General features: G+C 39.0%; 1 protein-coding gene across 7 annotated transcripts in view; it reads right to left on the bottom strand.

Annotated features, from left to right (window-relative positions):
* Nucleotides 1-24431, bottom strand: part of RHBDD1 (rhomboid domain containing 1) — a 157940-nt gene that overhangs the window by 110948 nt on the left and 22561 nt on the right. For 4 of the 7 annotated variants that reach the window (XM_070489627.1, XM_070489630.1, XM_014835928.3 and 1 more), the window contains exon 1: nucleotides 16970-17108. The exons of 1 other annotated variant lie outside the window; for it this stretch is intronic. The gene's annotated coding sequence lies outside the window, so the exon portion shown is untranslated. Of the gene's footprint in view, nucleotides 1-16969; nucleotides 17109-24431 lie in introns of those variants that run through there. 2 more of the 7 variants (XM_044751614.2, XM_014835929.3) reach the window with 2 other exon arrangements.

Here is a 24431-nt window from a genome sequence, read left to right on the forward strand (position 1 = left end):
ATATATCTCAATTTTCAGTTTAAATGTTCAAGAAGAATTCAGACCATTACATTGCAAGAATATACACCAGTTATAAATTATAGTCCCAATTTGGAATCTGATAGTAACCAAATTGATTTCACAAGAAAGAAAGAAACTACAATCTTAATGGGAGTAATCGCATGCTATTCTGAAAACAGTCTTCCATGTCATTAAAAGTGCAAGAAATCTTAAAATTATTCACTGAGATCATTTTAAATTGTGAGGTTTTTCTTTAAGACTCAAGAAAAAGTTTATTGCTACATATTTGAGGGAGATTAATGCCATGTCATTGCTACTGTTTTCATGCCTTTGCTAAATTTCTTTTAGCAGTTCTATATATAAGTATATTCTCTAAAAATATCATAGGAGAGAATGTAGGTTTATTCAAGTCATCTGGCAAGTATTTATCAAAGGCCTACTATCAGTCAGGTTCAGTACTTTGCTGATGCCTGACTTTCCAGATGCTTAAGCTTTGGTTTTTTGAAATGGAGATATAATTCACAAACATAAAATTCACTCTCATAAAGTGTACAATTTAGTAGTTTTTAGAATATTCACAAGGTTGTTAAATCATCAGCACTATCTAATTCCAGAACATTTTCATTACCCCAAAATGAAACCCTGTACCCGTTAGCAGTCACTCTGATCTCCCCTCCCTCCAGTGCCTGGCAGTCACTAACGTATTCTCTATCTCTTTAGGTTTGCCTATTCTGAACACTTCATACAAATGGAGTCATACAATATGTAGCCTGTCGTGTCTGGCTTCTTTCACTTAGAATAATGTTTTCAAGGTTCATCTATGTTGTAGCAAGTATCAACACTTAGCTCCTTTTTATGGCTGAATAATAATTCATTGTATAGATATATCACATTGTGCTAATCAATTCATCAGTTGCTGGACATTCAGGCTATTACCCCTTTTTGGCTATAATGAATAATGCTACTATGAACATTCAGGGACAATTTTTCTTTTGTAGGAACATACGTTTTCAGTTCTCTAGGGCATATACCTAGGAGTAAAACTGCTGGGTCACATGGTGACTCTATGTTTAACTTTTTGAGGAACTGCCAGACTGTCTTCCAAATTTCTGCACCATTTTACATTCCCTCCAGCAGTGTATGAGGGTTCCAATTTCTCCACATCGTCAACAACACTTGTTTTTATCCATCTTTTTTACTATAGCCATCCTAGTGGATGTGAAGGTGTACTGATCTACATTTCCCTAATGACTAACGATGTTGAACAAATGCTTAAATTTTCATTGCTTAAAACGTAATATTAACACATATTCACAGGTACACATAACCACACAGACAAACACACATACACTCCCACTCTCTCTTTACAAGAAATCATTTAACAAGCTCAGGTCAAAAGAAAGCTTCAGGAAAAAAGTCAAAGCCACAAAGAGATCATCCTGGTTAAACTGAAAGGATTTTAGCCTCACCGTGCCCTGCAATGTGATGTGCTGAAAGTGAATGCCAATGTAGCTCAAGAGCAGGGGCAGCGGCTCAGGCCAACACATTTGACTATAAATACCGTAAAATCATTTTGAAAGAAATAGAGGGTTAGTACGCTTTATTGCTTCAAACAAAGCAAAAATGCTATGGGAACATCTGATTGTTTAAGCTAAACATAAAAACTTCCTCTGCTTTGTAAATTATAAGAGTTGGACAACAAATTAGTGCTTCATAAATACCATACTAACTTGGTCAAAACATACACAAGATGCTAGATGCATTTTTTTCTCTCTGATTCTGTTTCAGTACAGTCTACTTTTTCTAGGAACGAACTGAACTGGACCATTTCTTCTGTCCTGTAAGTCTTTGAGGAATCTTATCATTCATGACTTTTTTAATCCAAACATAAGAAACTGTTTTCTCTACTTGTTACTATAGGGCCAACTTTTTAGCCCAGCACAATAACAATAAACTTACTTGTTCTTCCAATTAAACTTCTTAGCATAATTTTGTTTTTCCTAAAAGGTATTACCTTCCTTATGCCCCAAGCGAACACAATTACAAAATGCAGATTTTCAAGATATTTTTGAAAATAAGAAAATGGTATAGTATAACATGTATTTGCAATTAGTGAAAAAGGAGAATTTATTAACTGAATACTTGCAAGTAATTTGTTTCCTCTTTTCAAATACATGAATGCATTTCAGAAAGCTTATATAGCTTACGCAACACATAGCTGTTAAATGCAATACACAGCTGTATGAATAATATGAAAATTACACTTTTAAAACAATATTTAAATATTAAATGTAATAGCAGATGGTATGGCTTCACATCATTACACTGTGCTCAATTTACCAGAATGCATATCTACCTGAGCTGATTAGTAAAAGGGGAGTCCTGGGGTACAGTGTAGAATCTTTGTGAGAGTACCACGGTCATTTGATGACAAGCTGCACATAAACGACAAATTCTTCTGACCATATAAATCTGTTAAATGGCTTCCTGAGCTACATTAATGATAAAATCAAAGAGAATCAGAGTAGGGCTCTCTGTTTTCTTATTTCACATTAAAGGCAGAGAGATACAAAGAAATGAAGACAATCAAATGAATGAAAACTGACTTCATGAATAAAAAATGAAAACTGTAATCAAATTATACCAAGAAGGTAATGGGAATCTACTCTTTATGAATATTGTGACACTCTCAGTAATTAAATTCCAGTATCTATTCATGGAAATATCTACAACTTGGACTATGTTCCGGAAGAAATTGGGAATTGAGAGCATTTTCCCCTTTTGAGGGCTGCTGAGACTTTCATTTACATGATGTTTCTCCAACCTCAAACATTTCATCACTACAACCGCATAAGAAATTGGCTCATCTGGCCCTATTCTACCATTAGATGATCTCCCTAATGATAACTGGCTAAATCTTTCTTATTTTAAGCTACCAGACAGAAAGTTTTAAGAAACAAGAGCTCCTCCTTCCTTTTTCCCTTCATATACCATCTCTCCAAATGAAAACAAATACACAATTTCCCATACCTTAGTGGGACAACGTCCAACTGTCTTTTATAATAACCTGCCTTAAGCATCAATGCCAATCATACGGAAGGCAGAAAACCTGACTTCTGAGGAGTTAGAATTTAAGACCACGAAAACGACATAAGAAGTAACAGAATGTTCCAGACAAATAAGCAACCATTAATAAGGGCAAATGCTATGTGGTGACAGACCCTTCCAAAGGTCAGGGCCTTATCACCTGAAACACTTCACCCAAGCCCCTTATACAATATCTGACTCAGTTTGCTTAAAATTCAATTTCATCATGTTATCCCCTGCCCCCAATCCATTGCGTCTTCTTACCTATAACGGCTTTCTATACTTCATCATCCTAGGACTGAATAGTGTCATGGTTAATAGAATGGAATACAATGGCCTGGGTTCAAATCCTGACTCAATTGCTTAGAATTGTATGACCTTAGGCAAGTTCTCAATCAATCTATGCCTACGTCTCCTCATTTATAAAACATACACTAAATAATAACAAGACCTCCTGCATGGAGTTGTTGATGAATTAATATACACAAAACACGTAGAACAATGCCTGAAACATAATAAGCACTATATAAGCATTGGCTGATATTAAATCTTTATCAGCACCATCATCTGATCAACTTCAAGCTTTTCAGCCTAGGAGTCAAGGTCTTATAACATTTACATACCTTCCCCAATAATAACTAATATTTATGCAATTATTTATAGTTCACAAAATAGTTATGCATAATTTGTTTCATTTAATTCTCACAATCCTGTGAAGACAAATTAGTTCCATGTTATCTACTACTGGTCTCCACAGCGCTTGCCAAGAAAATCACCTAACCGTCCTGCTACCCATTTCTGAAGCATGCTTGACAGAGTTGCGCATGTAAATTGTAGCTCAACAGAGATTCAGCCCTTGAGACTTTCTGGGGATGTTCAAATTTCATCCCCAGCTTTCTCTGTCCAAGGTACTTAATAAGTATGTCCTTCTCCACAGATGGGAAGTCACATGGGGCACTCTCACCACCAGAGGTCACCAAAGTGAATTTCGCACACAACCCATAGCTTATATTTTACGTCTGACCATTCCAAATATAACTGCCCGGTTTAGTGGAAATCCTTTCAGTAGTTTTGATGTGAAACCACAAAAGAGAGACAGAAATTCCAGTGCCGAGTGATGGTTAAGATGGCTGACTTGAATCAGAACACTTGGCTGGTCTATTAGTTTTGTTAGTTACCTTGGGCAAATGACTCCATCACTCCATGTCTCAGTTTCCCCATCTGTAAAATGCGTTGGTATGAGGACTCAATTAGCATATTATTGATGAATTTGTTGTTGGTATTATCGTGCATTACTGTTTTAGTTTGGACTTCTCCCAGAAGCAGACTCTGAGACAAAGGTTTCTGTGCAAGTAATTTATTTGAGAGGTGACCAATACACTGGTAGGGGAGTGGGGACACGAGAGAGGAAAGGCAATGCAGCCAAAAATGGCAATCAAGCTATCACTATAGGTGACTTATGGGAGCTTAAGCTTACTGGGAACTCTGGGAGCAAGTACGGATATACCCCAGTTCTATCCCTCAAAGTGTTAGGGGTCTGCCTCAACTCCCTGTCACTTGTGACTTGGCACAGCAGGCAAAGTGGGCATCAGGGGCCAGAGAAGGCACTCAGGCAAAGAACTGCAGGTGCTGGAGGCTAGAAGTCTGTCAGAATGCACTAAGGACCTGGCATGTGGGCAGGGCCCTGACAGCATCACAACCTCACCTTCAAATACCCAACTTCTTCTGGTAATTGTTATCACAGTCACAGCTAAAAAGAACAACAACAAATCAGTTTATAAAGTCAAGTTAAAAACAAAAATGTAGGGGCCAGCCCCGTGGCACAGCGGTTAAGTTCGCACACTGTGCTTTGGCAGCCCAAGGCTTGGCAGTTTGGATTCCAGGTGTGGATCTACGCAGGGCTTATCAAGCCATGCTGTGGTAGGCGTCCCACATATAAAGTAGAGGAAGATGGGCACAGATGTTAGCTCAGGGCCAATCTTCCTCAGCAAAAAGAGGAGGTTGGCGGCGGATGTTAGCTCAGGGCTAATCTTCCTCAAAAAAAAACCCCAAAAAGTAACAATAATCCAATGACATTTTCCTCATTTTGGAATATATTCGATACAAAGCAAGAAGTTGAGGAACAAAAGCCCCCATGCTTTCTCCAAGTGGCTGGCAAGGACTGAAAAGGGGAAGAGGTGGAGGGCAGGATGTAAAGGGTGCCCTGCTTGGCATTCTTTCACCCCCAGATCCTATCCTGCAGGGTAAGGTTTAACCTGAGAGGGAAGCCCAGGGACACAAAAACATCTTTTCCACCTTTTAAGAATTACTGGTATAAAGGACCACTGTCCCAACTCTTAGCCCTGTGTCTTCCCAAATCTCCAAAAGCTGCAAGGTCAGAACCTATCACTTTGCCTTTGAAGAAAGACTTTTGCAGAAATGCATCTTCATACTATTAGAGGCCTTTTAGGTCTCTGCTACATAGGAATCATCTTCACCTTGTCATAAAACCCCATTCAGACTTACTGTTCCCTGTGCAAAATCCCATCCGAGCCAAAAAGAAAACCTTAATTTCACCTAATAAATGGATATGCTTTGTTCTGTTGAGAGTTACTCAGCCATTTGGTTGTCCCCCCTCCTTCACTACTAACTTGTGTCTTATGTCATCTAAACCTGACGCTTTTTGGAAATGGGCAAATAATGTACAAATATGTGCCAACAGCGAAAATGTTAAGTCAATCCAATTTGGAGAATACCTTAGGGGAGCTTCCTCATCCACACTGGGCTTTGAAAGATAGATAGTGGGTAAAAGAAGGAAAGGTGTTTTAGAGAGAAGAAACAGCATGTATATGCTGTTAGCACAGAGACATGAAATATATCAAGGAAGTATAAGTTAATTAGTCTGGTCAGTCCTGCTACAGTGCTTGTTCAGAAAAAAGCAAATTTGTTTAAATGCAATTAATCTACCAGGGAACAACTTAAGCATAATGCAAATTTCACATGTGATTATGTGCAATTTCATCAGCAAGAAGCACTATGTGAAGGCAGAAACCTGCACCCAGCTGAAACAAGTGCATAGAAATTCATAAAATGTACCCATCTGTACCCTGAAAACATCGACCAGCGACCACAGTTCACAGAATACATTATGAGACACACCCGTCCACATCTGCACGTACGACTTGCTGCCCAATTCTGGATAACCCTCCTTCCACCACTCAACAATAATTCACAAGCTGCAATCCTTCTGACAACCACTTCCACAAGCAAAGTGCACTTTTTGAAGGTAAAGTGCCATATTCATTGTAGTACTTATGTATTTCTTAACCATTTAACATGTGTAAAGCTGCTACCTTTTTATTAGGTTCCGATCGTTTTTTTTAAAATGTGCCACTGACAAAGTTTTTGAGTGTTTTGCTCCTCACACTATCTGCCCCATAAGCTCTGTGGTTTTTATCACATGATTTTGCACAGTATGGTGATTTTAGGAATGCCTATGTCACATTCTAGCAGGGCTGACTATACCACTAGCACAAAGCGTGTGGGAGGGAAGACAGCCTACACCCAGGAACTGCTGTTTGTTACCATTATTATCCCCCTTCCCCTCCACGTTTCACTCCCACAATCCCATCGTGTAACCAAACTCACCAACATTAGAGGCTCTTATCCCCAAATATTTAAAATACCATGTGCTCTGAACTGTCTTCAACAAATCAGAATAAGAGGGGACAAATTCTCTCTTAACCTATCAAATACGCCCCTATTTTTTCCCTTATGACTTCTCTACCAAAAGTTGTTTAACTCTCCTTCATATGGGATTTAAAAACAAGATTCATTTAATTTTGGCATTTTTTTACTTGACTATATGTCTTCAACGTGCCGAGGTTTCATGTCTGATATAATTATTCATGGACACAGACAACATGTGTGTTTGGCTGCATGCTTTTAGTATGAGAAATTGGTATAACACTCACTTCGAGTATACCAATTTCAGCAAAGAAGTAACAGAAGAGTAAAAAATAAGAACCCCAAATCAGATGCTCCAACAACACATGCAGCTCAATGAACCAACTGCATTTACATGCATTGTGCATGTTTCCCTTCTAGACAGCATCCAAGGTCAAACCACTAACTGTCAGTTACAATAAGCTTCCAAACTCCTGGTCAATTACCTGGTTAATAACAAAAGACAAGGCTATGACATCATTACAATTATAATGAATTTACACAGATCAGCTTCCTGTTAATCAAATACATCTTTAAAAGCATTTAATTATTTTTCACCTGGAAAGCAACACTCAGCTTTGTTAAATGAAAAGCAATTTTGCTGAATTCAACATGAAAGGCTGTCGGGCTGCTCTAAGACATAAAGGACAAAAGGCTTCGCAGGGCACACTGCTGCAATATAGGAGCTGTTGCCACATTCACAGCAAACAGAAGCACAAGATGATGAAGAATACAACACATCTGAACAGTTTCTGAACACAAAGAAGTTGTCAGGGAAGTGGGAGTAAACAGATAGGTTCTGGGAAAAGAAATGTCCCAATGCTTCCTGTCAAAATGATATACAGGGCTAGCAACATTAACATACGTAGTATAGGACAGTAGTTAAGGGCATGGTCTTTGATAAGAACTCTACGATACACTACCTATGTGACCTTAGGAAAGTTATTTAACCACCACTTTCTCACCTATAAAAGAAGATAATGCAGGCTCATTTGGTTTTGTGAGAATTTAATGAGATTACACAAAATCATAAATTGGGAGATAGTTTTTATCTATATAAACAATTAATTTAAAATAAGGACTAAGATTAAAAATTTAAAATAGCTTTAAAGCATTTTTATAACTTAGCAACCATTAACATTTTTCTGGGCTGTCTATGAGCCTACATTTTTATTTTATTTTTTTTTTGGTGAGGAAGATTGACCCTGACCTAACATCTATTGCCAATCTTTCTCTTTTTGTTTAAGGAAGATTGTCAATGAACTAACATCTGTGCCAATCTCTCTCTATTTTGTATGTGAGATGCCACCACAGAATGGCTTGACAAGTGATGTGTAGGTCTGTACCCAGGATCTGAACCCTTGAACCCTAGGCCGCCGAAGCGGAGTGCATGAACCCAACTACTACACCACCAAGCCAGCCCCATCTATAAGCATACATTTTTAAACTGCATCATGTGATTCAAGCACACATACATTTTTAAAACAATATGATGGGGTATGCAGGAGGCACATGAACATAGGAACGACTTTTTAATTAAAATAAATTTTATAATAAAATCTCAAACCAGAGTTTCTGTCAACATTATCTGATAATTTGAGAATTTAATGAGCCTCCATTTTAGGATAAAAGCAATCTCAACATGTCAGATGGCAAAAATTTTATTTTTCCCTCCTTTTTAAAGTGCTACAGCCTTAAGAGAAATGATTAGATTATCCTTACACATGAAAAATGAAACTACTGGATTTTGTATATAATCTTGACTTTTGCTCCAGAGTGAGGTGAATTAGTGTCAACTCCAATTCTGATCCATCACCACTTATGATTTCCAGTATCAATCATAAGCCAGTTTCTTCTCTCGTAGACTACAAGTTTCAGTGTAATGAGGGCTCATTAAAGTTCTCCAAGTGACAGCCCTTCAGACATAGGTCCTTAGACTAGGAGGCTCACGGGGAGCAGCAATGCCAGCAGGCCACCACCACTCCCTTCAAGAAGATTTAAGTAATTCCATTCTCATGTTTGCTCCACACAAGATTTCTTTGTTTATCTACCTAAAATCAATGAAAAAGTGATAACCATATCCCCATGTAAGTTAACTTGTGTAAGAATTGTTAGTGATTTATGTCACTGAAATCCTCCCAACACGAGAACTAGTCAAGAGGAGGAAAAGCATGCCAGACTTCAGACATGTTGTTTATGTTCCCACAAAGCACAAGGGACGTCCACTAATTACCAGGTGGTGGGGACAGCTTGGGGCTTTTTGCCTGCCCAGCATCAATACCTCATTCTTTCAGTTAACAGGAATCTACCTCCCACACCCTTTCGACGTGGTCCTGGGGGGACAAGCATTCAAGGGTGCCATTTCCTACCCTGATTCAAAGGTGACGGTGACCATAGTTAGAATAATAACTCTCTCCCTGGAATCTCAAACTTGTGCAAAGGAGCCAGCCCGGTGGTGTAGCCCGGTGGTGTAGTCGTTAAGTTCACATGCTCCACTTCCGCAGCCCGGGGTTTGCGGGTTTGGATCCTGGGTGCGGACCTTCATAACGCTCACCAAGCCACGCTGTGGTGCCATCCTACATACAAAATAGAGAAACACTGGCACAGATGTTAGCCCAGGGACAATCCTCCTCACCAAAACAAACAAACAAACAAAAACTTGTGCAGTGACACTAAGACCAACAACTTTTGGAGCTCATACTCAGAGAATTAACTTAAAGAATTTTCTAGATATACCAAGCCTACCAAAATCTCGAGAGCTTCCCTAGCTACTGTCTTTCACCAAGGAATGGTAGTTTGGTTGGTTTTTCTGTTGATTCTCTGAGCCTATCCATAGATTTCCAATAAATTTCTTGTTCTTGATTAGTTACCTGGATAACTTACTTAACTTAGTTTCTGTTGGTTGTAGTCAAAGAACCCACCCTACCCAAAATACCAGGGAATTTGCCAAGGGCTGACAAGCAGATCCTAGTTTAGTTCAAGCATCATCAATTCTCATCTTCTGCTAGTACTACCCTCTAGCCCATAGGAGAACCAAAACATGGAGGGTGTGTAAACACTATCTCAAAGGTCAGCTACGGGCACACTATTCCTAAAGAAAGAAGAATGCACGGAGCTAAGGATGTGAACACAAGAGTGCCTTCTGCACAAATATGGCAAAGTCCTCTCAAAGGCACATACTTAGTATATACACTTAGACACTGGATGAAGGATGTTACTTCAAAAGGAAAAATTGAGGGTCTAAAATTTGTTTTCTATTTACACAAGGTTCATGCTTTTAAAGAATACTTCTAATTATTGAAGTGATTTTCAAAACATTGTACTCCCTGCCTTTGTTCTTAATTAAGATTAGTCTACACACCTAATAAAATGTTATCACTGGAGGAAAACTTCTGACTAGAACTTTAGGAAATGAATCATTTAGATTCATCCACTCAAAAAAAAAAAAGAAAGAAATATTTTTAAAAAAGTGAAGAAGAGCCTTCTTCCATCTGATAGCCTTCCAGAAGGAACGCGGAAGTATCCTCCATGCTCTTCTGTGAAAAGATTTACCTCTTCATCTTTATTTTTTTATTTTTTGCTGGGAAAGATGCTCCCTGAGCTAGCATCTGTTGCTCAATCTTTCTTTGTTTTCCCCTCCCCAAAGCCCCAGTACATAGTTGTACATTCTAGTTGTAAGTTTTTTTAGTTCTTGTATGTGAGCTCCCACCACTGCATGGCTACTGACAGACAAATGATGTGGTTCCGTGAGCAGGAACCAAACCTGGGCCACTGTAAAGCAGAGTGCGCCGAACTTTAACCACTAGGCCATCAGGGCTGGCTCACTCCTTCAGTTTTCAACATAATGTAATTCATTAACAGACATAAAATATCACATTTCTATAATTGTGAACCCAGAGACAAAAACCAATGAATGTAAAATTTTATCAATAAAATCATTAAGCATATAATTTTATTTCTCATTGTCTGTATTCCTTCCTTTAATAAACGTATGAACATCTCCTAAGGGGGAAGCATTCTCCTTTCAGGCAACCGTAGCCTCATGAAAATTAATAAACAGAAATCTCATTAAACTGGAGTTGGGACACCAAAATGGGGAGCTCTCATGCCCTGTGACAGCTCTGCAGAGTCCAACAAGAAGAAGAAAGACTTCCTCTTATTGACCAGCAAGAAGCTCAGCCAATGAGAAACTGTCACAATTCAGCCAATGAAAAGCCACACTACCTGAAATCTTTGTTTACAATAGCCCTCCCAACTTCCTCCTCTTCTCTATAAAAGCGTTTCTCCGCCCTTTTGCTGGGGGGACTTGCACATGGCTCACCATGGTTGCAGACCCCAAATCGTAATTCTTTGCCAGTCCTGAATAAATTCTTTCTTCTTCTTCTTCTCCTTTTTCTCCCCAAAGCCCCCCAGTTCATAGTTGTATATTTTAGTTACAGGTTTTTCTGGTTGTGCTATGTGGGATGCCGCCTCAGCATGGCTTGATGAGCAGTGCCAGGTCTGTGCCCAGGATCCAAACCAGTGAAACCATGGACCGCCAAAGCAGAGTGTGCGAACCCAACCACTCATCCACAGAGCCAGCCCTTGAATAAACCCATTTTTCCTGGGGCAACAAGTGGCTACCTATTTGCTTAAGGTCAATAGCCTAGAGACAGAAGCAGACACAGCAGCGACAATACAGTGTGATAAAGAACTATAATAGGATTGTATATAAATGTGCAAAGAGTGTTTAGAAAATAGCAAAAATAAGTTTTAAAGTTTTATATGGGGTGTGCAGGGGAAAGAGAAAGAAAGAAAATACTGGGGCAGGCATTATCCTGTGAGCAACAGCCAAGAGAGATGAAATGACCCATGAAACTCATAGTCGAAAGCAGTGGAGCCATGCCACAAAAATAAAAGGATTTGCTGTTTGTTTTGTTTTGTTTTTGTGAGGAACATTGGCCCTGAGCTAACAACTGTTGCCAACCCTCCCTTTTTTTGCTTGAGGAAGACTGTCACCGACCTAACATCTCTGCCAATCTTCCTCTGTTTTATGTGGGATGCTGCCACAGTGTGGCTTGATGAGAGGCGCATCAGTCTGCGCCTGGGATCTGAACCTGCGAACTCTGGGCTGCTGAAGTGGAGCACATGAACTTAACCACTACACCACTGGGCCAGCCCCAAAAGGATTTAAGTCATCATTTGGTGGACATAACAGCTACAAGCTGTAAATTTAGAAAGCTAACAGATCCCTTATTAATACAGAATTAATGTACCTTGAAAGAAAAGAGGAAATCTTGAACACTTAGGTACAAAGGAAGGGACTACATGGGCGGTGAGCACAGTATTTATTCCTACATTTGTTCAAACTCAGAATCATAACTGAGTCATTACAACACAGATAACTGCAAATTGCTGGTATGTGTAACATAAAAAATGTAGCAAAATTTCTTTCACAGTATTGCCCCAGAGACTTTCCTCAAGGAAAAAAAATCCAAAATTGGAAATAGCTGCCAACACACACATACACCCCCATAAATTATTTATATAAAATTGAAATCACTGTAATATGTATATAAATTTCATTCATAACCATCCTGATATTGTGCCTTTGGATTAAAAATGCATAAGCAAGTTAACACCATGGAGAAACAGCTGTTGGTGTAATAACAACATTCCTGGAGCTGAAGCCAGATTTGGGGTCAAATATGGACGCCATTGCTTACTAGTATGTGGCCTTGGGCAAACCATACAATCAATCCTGCTGAGCTTCTGTTCTTTATCCATGGTTGAGGAAAATTCCACTTACTTCCCGAAGTCATTGCAAAGAATAAATGAAATAGCATATTATGTGAAAGCACGTAGCATACTCCCAAAGTTTGTTTTCTGTTCTCCCTTCCTCTCCATAAAGTAATGAGCCTTTCCCCCTATGGAACTAGACTTTATTGCTTTATAATTATGATGTGCATGTAACAATGTCCAAGAAACGATGGTAAATAACACCGACATGCAAACCTGAATACCCACATTGTTAGCTGGCTATCATCTAGATCCCAAAGGGCTCTTGCACACTATCTACTGCTTCCCAGAAATTTGATACATTTTCTTTTCTGAATACAGCCAAAATGATCCATGGGCTTTGAAATATCACCATCATGATGTTGCACAGAGCAGCTGGTTGATTGAGGGTGACTCCCCCTCCCCCACACTCCAGCTGTCACCAGGAAACCCTCCTCAATGTGTGAAAAAAGACAATGTGATATTACTACTACACAGCATTTGAAATTATTTTTCTTATGAAAGCTCACTATTAACTAAAAATTAACTCTTTAGGAAAAATCCTTTGCCATATAAATGCAAACCAGCTGCTTTGATACAACAAAAAATGGAGGGACGGTAAACAGGAGTAGTATAGTTCCATTGACTCCTTGTTTCTTTTTCCTTGAGTCATTTGTAATGCTAAACAACAGCCAGTTAAAATATTAAATAGCTTTAACAGTGATACAGCTGTCACAGCCTAGAGGGATTAAAAAAAAACTTAAATGATTTCTCAAAAAATGTGCATAGACTCCTCTCTATTTTTGTAAAAGACGGGTCAGATTGACGGCTGAATTTTCTTTTTTTTTTTTAAATAATCACTCATTCTTCTGCATGAGAAGCTACACATACGTTTGACACTGCTGAAAACCCTGGGAGTTGTCTTAAAACAAGTTTGTGAATCCCACTTAGAATAATCCTCGAGGCCGGGACTTTTTAAGGACAGCTCATCTCCTGAGGATTTCCATCCCATGGATGACGTTTAACACTCAGGACCCTGGACTCCTAGGATCCAAGAATACGCCTCAGAATGTCGCTGCGAGAGGCTCAAGACGAGCACTGGGCCGTTGCACCTCTCTTCTCTTAAGAACTTTGCACTGGGCCCTTGAACCTCTCTTCTCTTAAGAACTTTCAGCTCCTGAGCTTTATAGGTTAAGATTCTACTAAAGAGGATTCCCTGCTAATAAAACCTGAGAACCACCGCTTAGATACTATATAACCCCAGCATAAAAAGAAATCTATCTTTTTAAAGCAGCGTTTCCATTTTTTTAAAAGAATGTTTACATATACATGCGCACATCTAACTTTACATAAATAGATCGATTATTTGTCCCCATCCCCATATTACAATACATTGCCAAGTATACAAAATTATGACCTAGTATGACTCCTTTCTAGTATTTTCCACTCTCATATATTCCTATGTAATATATACGCACAAAAACACATGAGTTTTGTTCCCACTTTTTAACAAATGGAACAGAAAACTTATCACTTTGCTACCATTAAGTATCCATATTGAAAACTAATAACTATTTCAGAGCCAATAGTATTTTCTTATACTCTGGTGCATGTTTTCAGTGAGGTCTCATCTCCTGTAACACAGCGTCCCCTTCTATAGCTGACTGTCCCCATTAACTCACTGAAGATACGTAAATACTAATTATCCCTTCACGTTGCCCTTCCAATAAACACCCGAAACAATTTTATGGAAATTACTCTGTTCTGGTGATAAAATTGAACATAGTGTTTTTCTACTGAGTTTAGAGTTTTAACTTTCTCCAAGTGTTTGCTTTCTCTCATTCACAATAATGTGAAAGCTCTGACTCTTCAGAATCTTTCATCGTTTAAAAAGAAAAGCAGTGCAGTTAGATAATAACAAAATCACGTCATTTATAAAAATACGAGGAAATGAATGAGATGAAGTTGGGTTTGAGGTGATAACTACCTTTTCTCCCCTGTCCAACATCAGCATTTATTCAGCCTCTATGCCTAACACATGGTGGCCATCTTCTGCACTTTAATTCAGTGTCCTGAAGCAGGCACACACATGACTCCCACTTTATAGAAGAGGAAGTGAAGGCTGGGAGGGTGTTAACTTGTCTAATGGCCACAATCAGTAAGTAGCAGAGACAGGGTTCAAAGCAGGGTCTGCCTGACCCAAAACCACCCCACCAGAGCTGCCTCTCAGACACAGAGAACGCGAAAAATGTTTGGGGCTTTTGAAAACTGAAATCTTCATGATGGGACAGTGTCAGTTCAATGGTAGCAATGACAAAATTATTTATAGAAGCTGATATCCAAAAAGACTCATGTTCATCTGAAAACACGCTCACCCTCAATTTCCAGGAGCCACGGTGTGGCTCAGGAACAGCGCACTCTACTCAAAGAGACACGTTGTTTAGAACACAGTGTAGCACTGACCCTTTTCAACACCGGAATGAGGCCAGGTTTTAGGGTAGCTGCTTCAAATCCTGAATATTTATGTTCTTTCTCCCACTACACTGGCTCACAGAAAAGGGAAGGGAAAAGTTGTAAGTAAACACAAGTGACAATCTGAAAAAGCAGCAGACAGGGGGCACACCTAACCTAACTGCTGTAATGCCTGCAGAAAACAGAGGTATGGAGAGTGGATATGATGAGGCTTCTCTGCTATGGTGGAGCTGTATGACACAAGGGAAAGCAAGATAAGGACAGAAACATCTTCGGCCTTGTCTTTTGCTTGCAAGTCACTGCTCCATAATACTTCTCAGCTCTAAGACTAAGGCTTACCTCTGGTCAGTTATCTACCCTACCTTCTTTACTAAATTCTAGGTCAAAAGAAGGAATAATTAAGCTGAAAAGACCAGAAGGCCAAAGAATTAAAAACTACTCTTTAACACAATTACTAAGGCAATTCTTAAAAATACTACAGCCACAACAGCGTTGGTATGTCACTACACACTGCTGTCACTTTTAACTGGATATTCTGCATCCAAGAAGCGTGAAGATATAGAATGTAACTGGGAATCCAGAAATAAGTAAAATGCCCTCTAGGTAGTGGTCACAATATTCGTGCACAACCACTCACATTAAACCCAATGAGGAATCCTTCCCACACAACTCATATTTTATGTAGTTCCAACAAATTATTAAATAGCATTTCATCTTTGTGTTTCTATGTGTGCTGATGTTAAACACTCTTCCTGCATTTTCACAGTGAATACTTACAGCTTAAGTAATTACTGACAACTTACAGGTTACTACGAAGTAACCTTTAAGTAACTTATCCAAGGTCCTACACCTCGGAAAGACGTCGCCTGGACTCAAATTCTATTCTGTGACTCCACAAGGGCTGTTCTCTATCACTACGCCGACAATTCCCAAGCTTATGATCCAGGTGCATCGGGATCAACTGGAAGGCTTGTTAAAACAGATTTCTGCTTCAGTAAGTCTGGGGTAAGTCACCAAAATGTGCATTTCCCGTAAGCTTCCAGGTGATGCGGATGCTAATAGGGCTGGGACAATTTAGGAACTTAATGCCACGCTATTCTTAAAGACTACTTGCTTTCCTAGCCCCTACTATCCCAGCAGCAAATCAGAAGCCTTTAAAGTTTATTAGAACCAGCAAAAGACGACATATAAATGTGAGACATTAGACAGACTTTTAAAAAGCAATTCCAGAAACTAAAAAAAAAAAAAGCTACGTCCACCTGTCACTGAGCATCCTGCAAAGGAAGCTACATGTCCCGATGAGTAAATCATGACTATGCAATTCATGACCCATTTTGCTAGTAACCCTGAGTCTTCAAATCAGTTTGTGCTTGGTTTGGAAAAATAAATAAGCGTGTGATCTGTTTCTTGCAGAGGTTCTTAAGGTCTGGACAGAGAGGGGATAAATTCACTCGGGTGGATTTCCTGTCCTGTATTAAGAGAAATACAGCCACTTAGGTTAGGGTTGTGTTTGCTACACACTTGTTCAGAGAAACAGAAAGTTACTGTTGCAAGAGCACCTGAAACTGCAGGCTGTTGCTGATTTAACGTCGCTTTAAACTTCCCGCTCACAAAAGCACTCCTTTAAAGCTTTCACAGAGCCAACCCCGCCCCCCGAGCGCCTCGGCAGCTCTTTCCCGGCGCCGTCGGCCTCAAGCAGGGACGGGGAAGATGAAGGGACCCCTAGCAGAGTCGTCCCAGGAAGCGCTCTCCCGGCTCTCGGACTAGGCCGGGGTGCCCAGGATGCGAGGCTCCACCTCCAGCCCCGCCCCCGCCCGGGCCCCTGGGGAGGCGCACACAGCCGTCCCGCAGCCCCCACTCCGCCGCCGGCGCCGTGGCGCTGGGGGAAGTTGAGACAAGCCGCGCACAACCGACGACCCGAGCGGGCCAAACAGACGCGGAAACTCACGCTCTCTACGGCCCGCCTGCGTCTTCCCCACGCCTTCGCCCGCACGTGCGTCATCACGCACGGGCGCCCAATCCTGGCCTCTCCTAGTCTCCGCCGCTTGCATGGCCGGGAGGGGGCGGGGGCGCGTGGGCGATCTCGCGACGCGGCTCTCGCGGTCCGGGTGGAGAAGGGGAGGGCCGTAAAGCGAGGGGGCCGGCCGCCGCGCATGCTCCGTTGCGCGCAGCCGCGCTGTTTTTCCCGCGGGCTGGTATTGCAGGCCGCGTGCGGCAGGGGTGGCCTGCAGGAGGCTCCGAGGGCGCAGCGGGGGAAAGGATGGCAGTAGAGCGGAAGGTTGGAGGGCTGGTACCCTGGACTGCTTCTCGGAGTTCCGAGGGAAGCGTGGATAATAATATTCCTTCCTGCCATAAATAACTGTCGGCCGCCTACCACGCGTAAAGCCGAGGAACGGCCTACTTTCTAGGCACTGGGACGTGGGGAGAAGCGGCGAGTGGACCCCTGTCGCGGATGAGAAACTGTCCTGGGCTCAGCTCTGCTGCAAGTTCGTGCGGCCGCGTGGAGGAGTGGGACCCAGCCTACGAAGTGATGGTGGGAGGGACAGAAAGGCCCGCCTTCATGAGTTATCCACGGTGTGAAAGCTGTCTGTCTCAGGGGCGGGACCCACGGTTACGTGGTGGGCCGGTAAAACAAGGTTATGGGTGGGCTTTTCACTCCCCAGAGCTTAGCTTTATGACTGCGTTTCTTAGTTTGTCCGTTTAAGGGCTTTAGGTGTTCAGTATTTCGATTAATGTATGCCATTTTGATTATGGGTTCTTCTTCTACTCTGGAACAAGTTTCATGTTTAGTTGTAGGAGTCAGATTAAGTTAAATGCTGTAATGCTGCATTTATTTCCTACAATATGAGAACGCTCTCTTCCTATTTGGTATGAAATTTTCTAATAACCTGGGGGAAGATAGGGCTTTTCCGAGCAGGATTCCAAATGCAGGTGGTTTTATGCTGTTCTGTATTTCTTGGAAGTTGTAGCAGCTGTGTTTAGCTAGTCTACTTAAATCAAAAACTGCCTAAATGAGAAGAGTTTTGATTATCTTTTGTGATTGTGTATGACAAGAACACTTCGTGGAAATGTTTATTTTGGAGTTTGAAATTTAAATGAAAATTTGGCTTGGGTGCAGGGTATATAACAGGCTTTCCAGTCACAAGGAAGATTCTCAACAAATTGCAAGTGTCTGTTCCTTGAGCCTTACAAGTTATCCCTTTCTTCTGAAAACAATATGCTGATCAGAAAGCTTGGCTGACAGTGAGAAACTGCATTCCTGGAAACAAAGTCAACTGAATAGGCGGAGGGGAGGGAAGGTGAATTATCTGTAGAGGTATTTTATGTATTTCCCTAGAAAAAATAAATATAATTTCTCAAAAAGAAGAGATCCCCATTTATCCTTCTGATCCATGATCATTTGTATCAATTCCATTAATACTGATCCTATCTTCTATTCTCTAACACCCTTTACACTTTTCTATAATTGCATCATTTTTCTTGTGCTTATCTTAATACATCAGATACAGGGGTGATTTTAGGGGAGCCACAAATCAAGAAGTCTCAATATAGTAATTTCATAAAAATGTCATATATAGGGATTAATAATATACTTAGGTAATTATATCCAAATTAAAAGATCAGTGAATAATTTCATAGACATTTGAGGAAAGAAAAATTCTACCTTTTAAAAATGACCCTTTTTGTCCTATATGATTAATTGAGCAGACTGGAACTTTTTAAAATTCCTATTGAAATCTGCATGTTGTATCATACTCAAGTCCCATTTAAATTGACAAACAGAACACTTGGATAACAAGTGTGTATCTTAAACATTAACATATGAGGCAGCAGCATCCTTTCACTGAGGCAAGGCTTAGAAATACCAAAGAATCAATGCCAGAAGAAGTCCTTTAACATAAAAGTTATGCAATTGTTACATTACCTTGTAAGATAATGATCACTAAACGCTCAAAAGTATTCATGTATCTTAATCGTGGGAAAATGCAAAATTATGCGCATTGTGCATAATATTCGAGACCTATCTAATGGTCTAAAGAGTTTTCTAATTTTATAAAAGGTTTGCAGAAGAGCAACAATACCTGAGATTAAGCCATCTACCTTGAATGAGTGTTCCTAAAATGTGGTTCTCACAAACAGAGGAGTTGTAAAAACCTTTGTACAGTTCATAAATCTAGGATTGGAACTGGCAGGAAGGCAGATGAGTATCATTCTCAGCTTTCAAAATCTGGCCTGAAAGTGAGAGAACATCAGGCAACAACACCATGAGCAAATAACACAACAGGATTATTTTTTTTAAAGAGGAGCTTGTTTTGGTATCTAGTTGGTTTTAATGCATACCCAACACTATGGCAAAAGATAGATAAAGCTGATCAAAGAATTTACAGTTTTCCTGTTATGAAAAAGCTTGCAAATTAAACAATGTAAGAACAATTTAAGAATGATGAAAGTAGTACAAAATTGCATTATGTATTATAATAATAAGGTCAACAATACTTAGTGATAGACCATGCTAACAATAACCTTAAGAGATTTGAATGGCAATAGTGACAGACAAAATAGACTTTAAGACAAGTATTTCTAGAGACAGACATTTCATAGTGATAACAGGGTCAATACATCAAAAAAATAACAGTTAAAAATGTACATGCACCCAACAAGAGAGCCCTAAATAAATGAAGAAAAACTGATAGACTTGAATGGAGAAACAGACAAATGATAATAGTCTGACGTTTCACTATCCTACTCTCAATAATTGGTAGAATGACTGGACAGACAACCACTAAGGATATATGAACCTTGAACAACACTGTCAACCTAACCAATATGTGTATACCACTGTACTTAATGACAGCAGAATTTATATTCTTTTTAAGAAGTATGTTCTCCAGGATAGTCCATATGCTAGCTCATAAAACAAGTCTCAATACATTTAAAAGGATTGGGATCATGCAAATTATATTCTCTGTTTACAATGAAACGAAATTAGGAATAGGCAATATAAAGAAATTTGGAAAATCCTCAAATATTTGGAAATTAAGTTACTCCTGAGCTAAAGAAGAAGTAACAAAGGAAATTAGCAAATATTTTGAACTGAATGAAAATGAAAACATTGAAATTTATTGGATGCAGCTAAAATAGTGATCTGAAGGTTAGTTACTGCGTTAAACACCTATATTAGAAAAGGAAAAGATTTGCAATAACCTCGGCTTCCACCTTAAAAGCTAGAAAAATAAGAGCAACTTAAAGCTACAGCAAGCAAAAGAGAGGAAATAATGATCACATTGGAAGCCAAGGAAATAGATAAGAGAGAATCTGAGAACCAATGAAAATAAAGTTGGTTCTTTAAAAAGATCAGTAAAATTGACAAACCATTATTAGGCTCATCAAAAAAGGAGAGAAGACACAAATTACCAAAATTAGGAGTGAAAGCAGTACATCACTACCCACTCAACCAAAATTAAAAGAGGCTGTGAATAACTTTACGCCAACAAATTAGACAATGTAGATAAATTGGACAAATGCCTAGAAAGACACAAATTGCCAAAACTGAATCAAGAAAATAGAAAATCTGAGCAGAGTTTGTATTCATTTCCTAGGGCTACCATAACAAAGTACCACAAACAGGATGGCTCAAACAACAGAAATTCATGTCTCACGCTTCTGGAAGCCAGAAGTCTGAGATCAAGGTGTTGGCAGGACCATGCTCTCTCTTAAACCTCTAGGGGAGAATCCTTCCTTGACTCTAGCTCCCAATGGTTTGACAATCCTTGGTGTTCCTTCACTTGCAGCTGCATCACTCAGTCTCTACCTCCATCATCTCATGGCATTCTCCCCTCATGTGCGTGTCTCCTCTTCTTCTTAGGACACTGATCATAGAGGATTAAGAGACCAGCCTACCCCACTATGACCACATCATGACTAATTACATCTGCAATGATCCTATTTCCAAACACAGTTCAGTGTATAACACACCTATAACAAGTAAAGAAATTAAATTAATACTCTAAAATCTTCCCACAAAGAAAAGCCCATGCTCAGATGGATTCACTGGTGAATTCAGTCAAATATTTAAGGAAGAAATGATACAGTCATGCGTGGACTCTGAAATAGAGACCACTTCTCAACTCATTCTATGAAGAAGATGTTATTACCAAATTCAGATAAATAAGTTACAAGAAAAGAAAGCTACAGAAAAATATCCACTAAGAATTTACAAAAGTTCCACAAAGTGATAGCAAACCAAATTCAGCAATACATATGAAGGATTATATACCATGAATGCAAGTTTGTTTTAACATCAAAATAATCAATTAATGTAAAACACCATATTGATAGAGTAAAGGACAAAAACCATATGATCATCTCAATATACAGATACAGAAAAGCATTTAACAAAATTCAACACATGTATGATAAAAACTCTCAAAAAAGTAGGAACAGAAGGGAACTTCCTCAACCTAATAAAGGGCATCTATAAAAAACCTATGGCTAACATCATACGTAAGGGTAAAACTAATGAATGTTTTCCCCCTCAGATCAAGAATAAGGCAAGGATGTCTGTTCTCACCACTTTTACTTAAAATTCTGGAGGTTTTAGCCAGTGCAGTCAGGGGACAAGTAAAAGGTATCAGATTGAATAGGGAGAAGTAAAAGTGTCTTTATTCACAGACAACCTGATCCTGTATGTAGAGAATCTTGAAAAAACCACACACACACAGACGCTGCTAGAATTGATAAATGAGCTTAGCACAGTCTTAGGATACAACATCAAGATAAAAAAAGTATTTCTAGATACTACAAATTAGGTCTGAAAGTAGAATTAAGATGACAATTTTATTCCAAATAGCATCACAAAGAACAAAACACTTAGGAATAAATGTAACAAAGTAAGTGCCAGACTTGTACACTGAAAGCTACTTAAAATGGCTGAGAGAAATCAACATTCCATGTTCATGGACTGGAAGGCTCAATGCTGTTAAGATGGCAGTTCTGAAATTGATCTATGGATTCAACACAATCTCTCTTAAAATATTAGCAGAATTTTGTTTGTGGAAACACGTAAGCTGATCCTTAGAATTTAGAATAAAAGATCTAGAATAGCTACAAAATTTTGAAAAAGAATAATAAAATTGGAAGAATTACATCACCCAATGTCAAAATGTACTATAAATTTACAGAAATCAAGACAGTGTGTTAGTGGTGTAAGAATAGACATAGAGATCAATGAAATGGAATTTAAATAAGCCCTTATATGGTCAGTTAATTTTCAACAAAATTGTCAAGGCAAAAGACAGTCTTTTCAGCAAATAATGCTGGGAAAATTAGACGTCTATATGAAAAAAGACTGTGAACTTGGATGCTTACCTCACACAATGTACAACAATTAACTCCAAATGGAACATAGGCATAAATGTAATGGTTAAAACTATAAAAACTTCCAAAAGAAAACATAAGAGAAAATATTTGTGAGCTTAGTTTAGGCAAAGACTTCTTAGCTATGACACCAAAAGCATGACCCACAAAAGAAAAAATTGATAAAATGGACCTCCTCAAAATAAAAAAAAAAAATTGCTGTTTAAAAGACATCATGAAGAAAATTAAAATCAAGTAATAGATTAGAAGATATTTGTAAATTTTATATCTGATAAAGAGTTTGTCTCTTGAATATTTAAAGTACTCATACAACTCAAGAAGAAGATAAACCATTCATTTGGAAAATGAGCAAAAGATTTGAATAGATACTTCAACAAAGAAGACATATGAATAACTAATAAACATATTAAAAAATTCTCAGCATCTTTAGTCATTAGGAAGACGCCAATTGAAACCACAATGAGATACTACCACAAGCCCCTGGAGTGACTATAACAAAAAAGACAGTTATGGCAACAATGTGGAGAAGCTGGAATCCTCAAACATTGCTAGTGGGAATGTATTAATGGTGTGGCCACTTTGGAAAGTAGTAGTTTTTTAAAAAGTTAAACATATACGTACCCGGGGCTGGCCCTGTGGCGTGGTGGTTACGTTTGGTGGCCTGTGTTCATGGGTTTGGATCCTGGGAGTCGACCTACACCACTTGTCAGCTATGATGTGGCAACGACCCACATACAAAATAGAGGAACACTGGCACAGATGTTAACTCAGGGTGAATCTTCCTCAGCACAAACAAACAAATGTACACTTATGATACAACCCAGCAACTCCACTCTTAGAATCTACCCAAGAGAAATGAAACATATGACCACAAAAGACTCATATGCAACTTCCATAGCAGTATTATTCATAACAGCAAAAAACTGCAACCAATCCAAATGCTTATCAGCTTTCGAATGGATAAAGCAATAAAAAAGACCAAAACTACTGATTCTTCCTACAACATGGATGAAGGAAATGGGAATCAGGTTAACTGTAAATTGACATGAGGGAACTTTTTTGGATGATGGAAATGTTCAAAAAATGGATTGTGATGATGGTTGTCCAACTCTATAAATTTATTAAAAATCACACGGACGCACCATAAACAGACAATGGGTGAATTTTATGGTATGTAAATTCTACCTCAACAAAGCTGTTTAAAGAGAAAAGATAACCACTCTGTGGACATGTGTGGTCAGTTATCTACAAGGCCCAGTAAAAAGTGAGCATGGCAGGCCTACCTGGGGCCTACCCATCACATGCTATGTTCAAGGCATTATTCTTGAGATGGGGGATACCAATCAGACATGGATGCCATTCTCTAGAGACTTCTAGTCTTATAAAGGAGCCAAGGGATCTACATACATTTCAATGAAACCAGAAGGAAAGAGCTAAGTGCTCTAAGTGAGGTTTAGTTACATTAATTTGGGACTTTAAAGAAAGAGACTATTGACAGGAACTGGAGAGATGAGAAAACACATTGTGGAGCTGACATTTGAATAGTATCCTTGATGTGTAAGTGGGATTGAACCTACTGAGATGAATGGAATGGAGCATTCCAGGCCAAAAACAAAACAAAACAAAAGCTCAGTAAAGTGAGAACAATATTGTGAGGAATGATTAGGGTGATTTATGTTTTATGTAGCATTTGAGCAGGATATTATTTTGATCAATAGTGAGTAAAAAGGGTATGCCATGATGTCCAATATTCTTGGTGTATGAGCATTATAGCATAGACACTGGACTAAAGAGAATGGAGAATTTATTTAGGAGAATAATGGGAAAGGTTAGCTGTAGATAATGGATGTAAAATACAGACAATATTAAATCCTACTTGAAAAAAACACCATTAATAATAAAAGTGCAATCAATTAACATGTCTTAGAAATTCTTATAATGATTTTGTCTTTGAGTCTTTATATGGAAATGTCTTGCTTTAGAACTCAAATGGTTTTTCATTGGTTTAAAAGAAGGATGTAGAATTAAGAATC

This window comes from Equus asinus, chromosome 19 (assembly GCF_041296235.1).
Source record: "Equus asinus isolate D_3611 breed Donkey chromosome 19, EquAss-T2T_v2, whole genome shotgun sequence".
NCBI classification, from domain to species: Eukaryota; Metazoa; Chordata; class Mammalia; order Perissodactyla; family Equidae; genus Equus; species Equus asinus.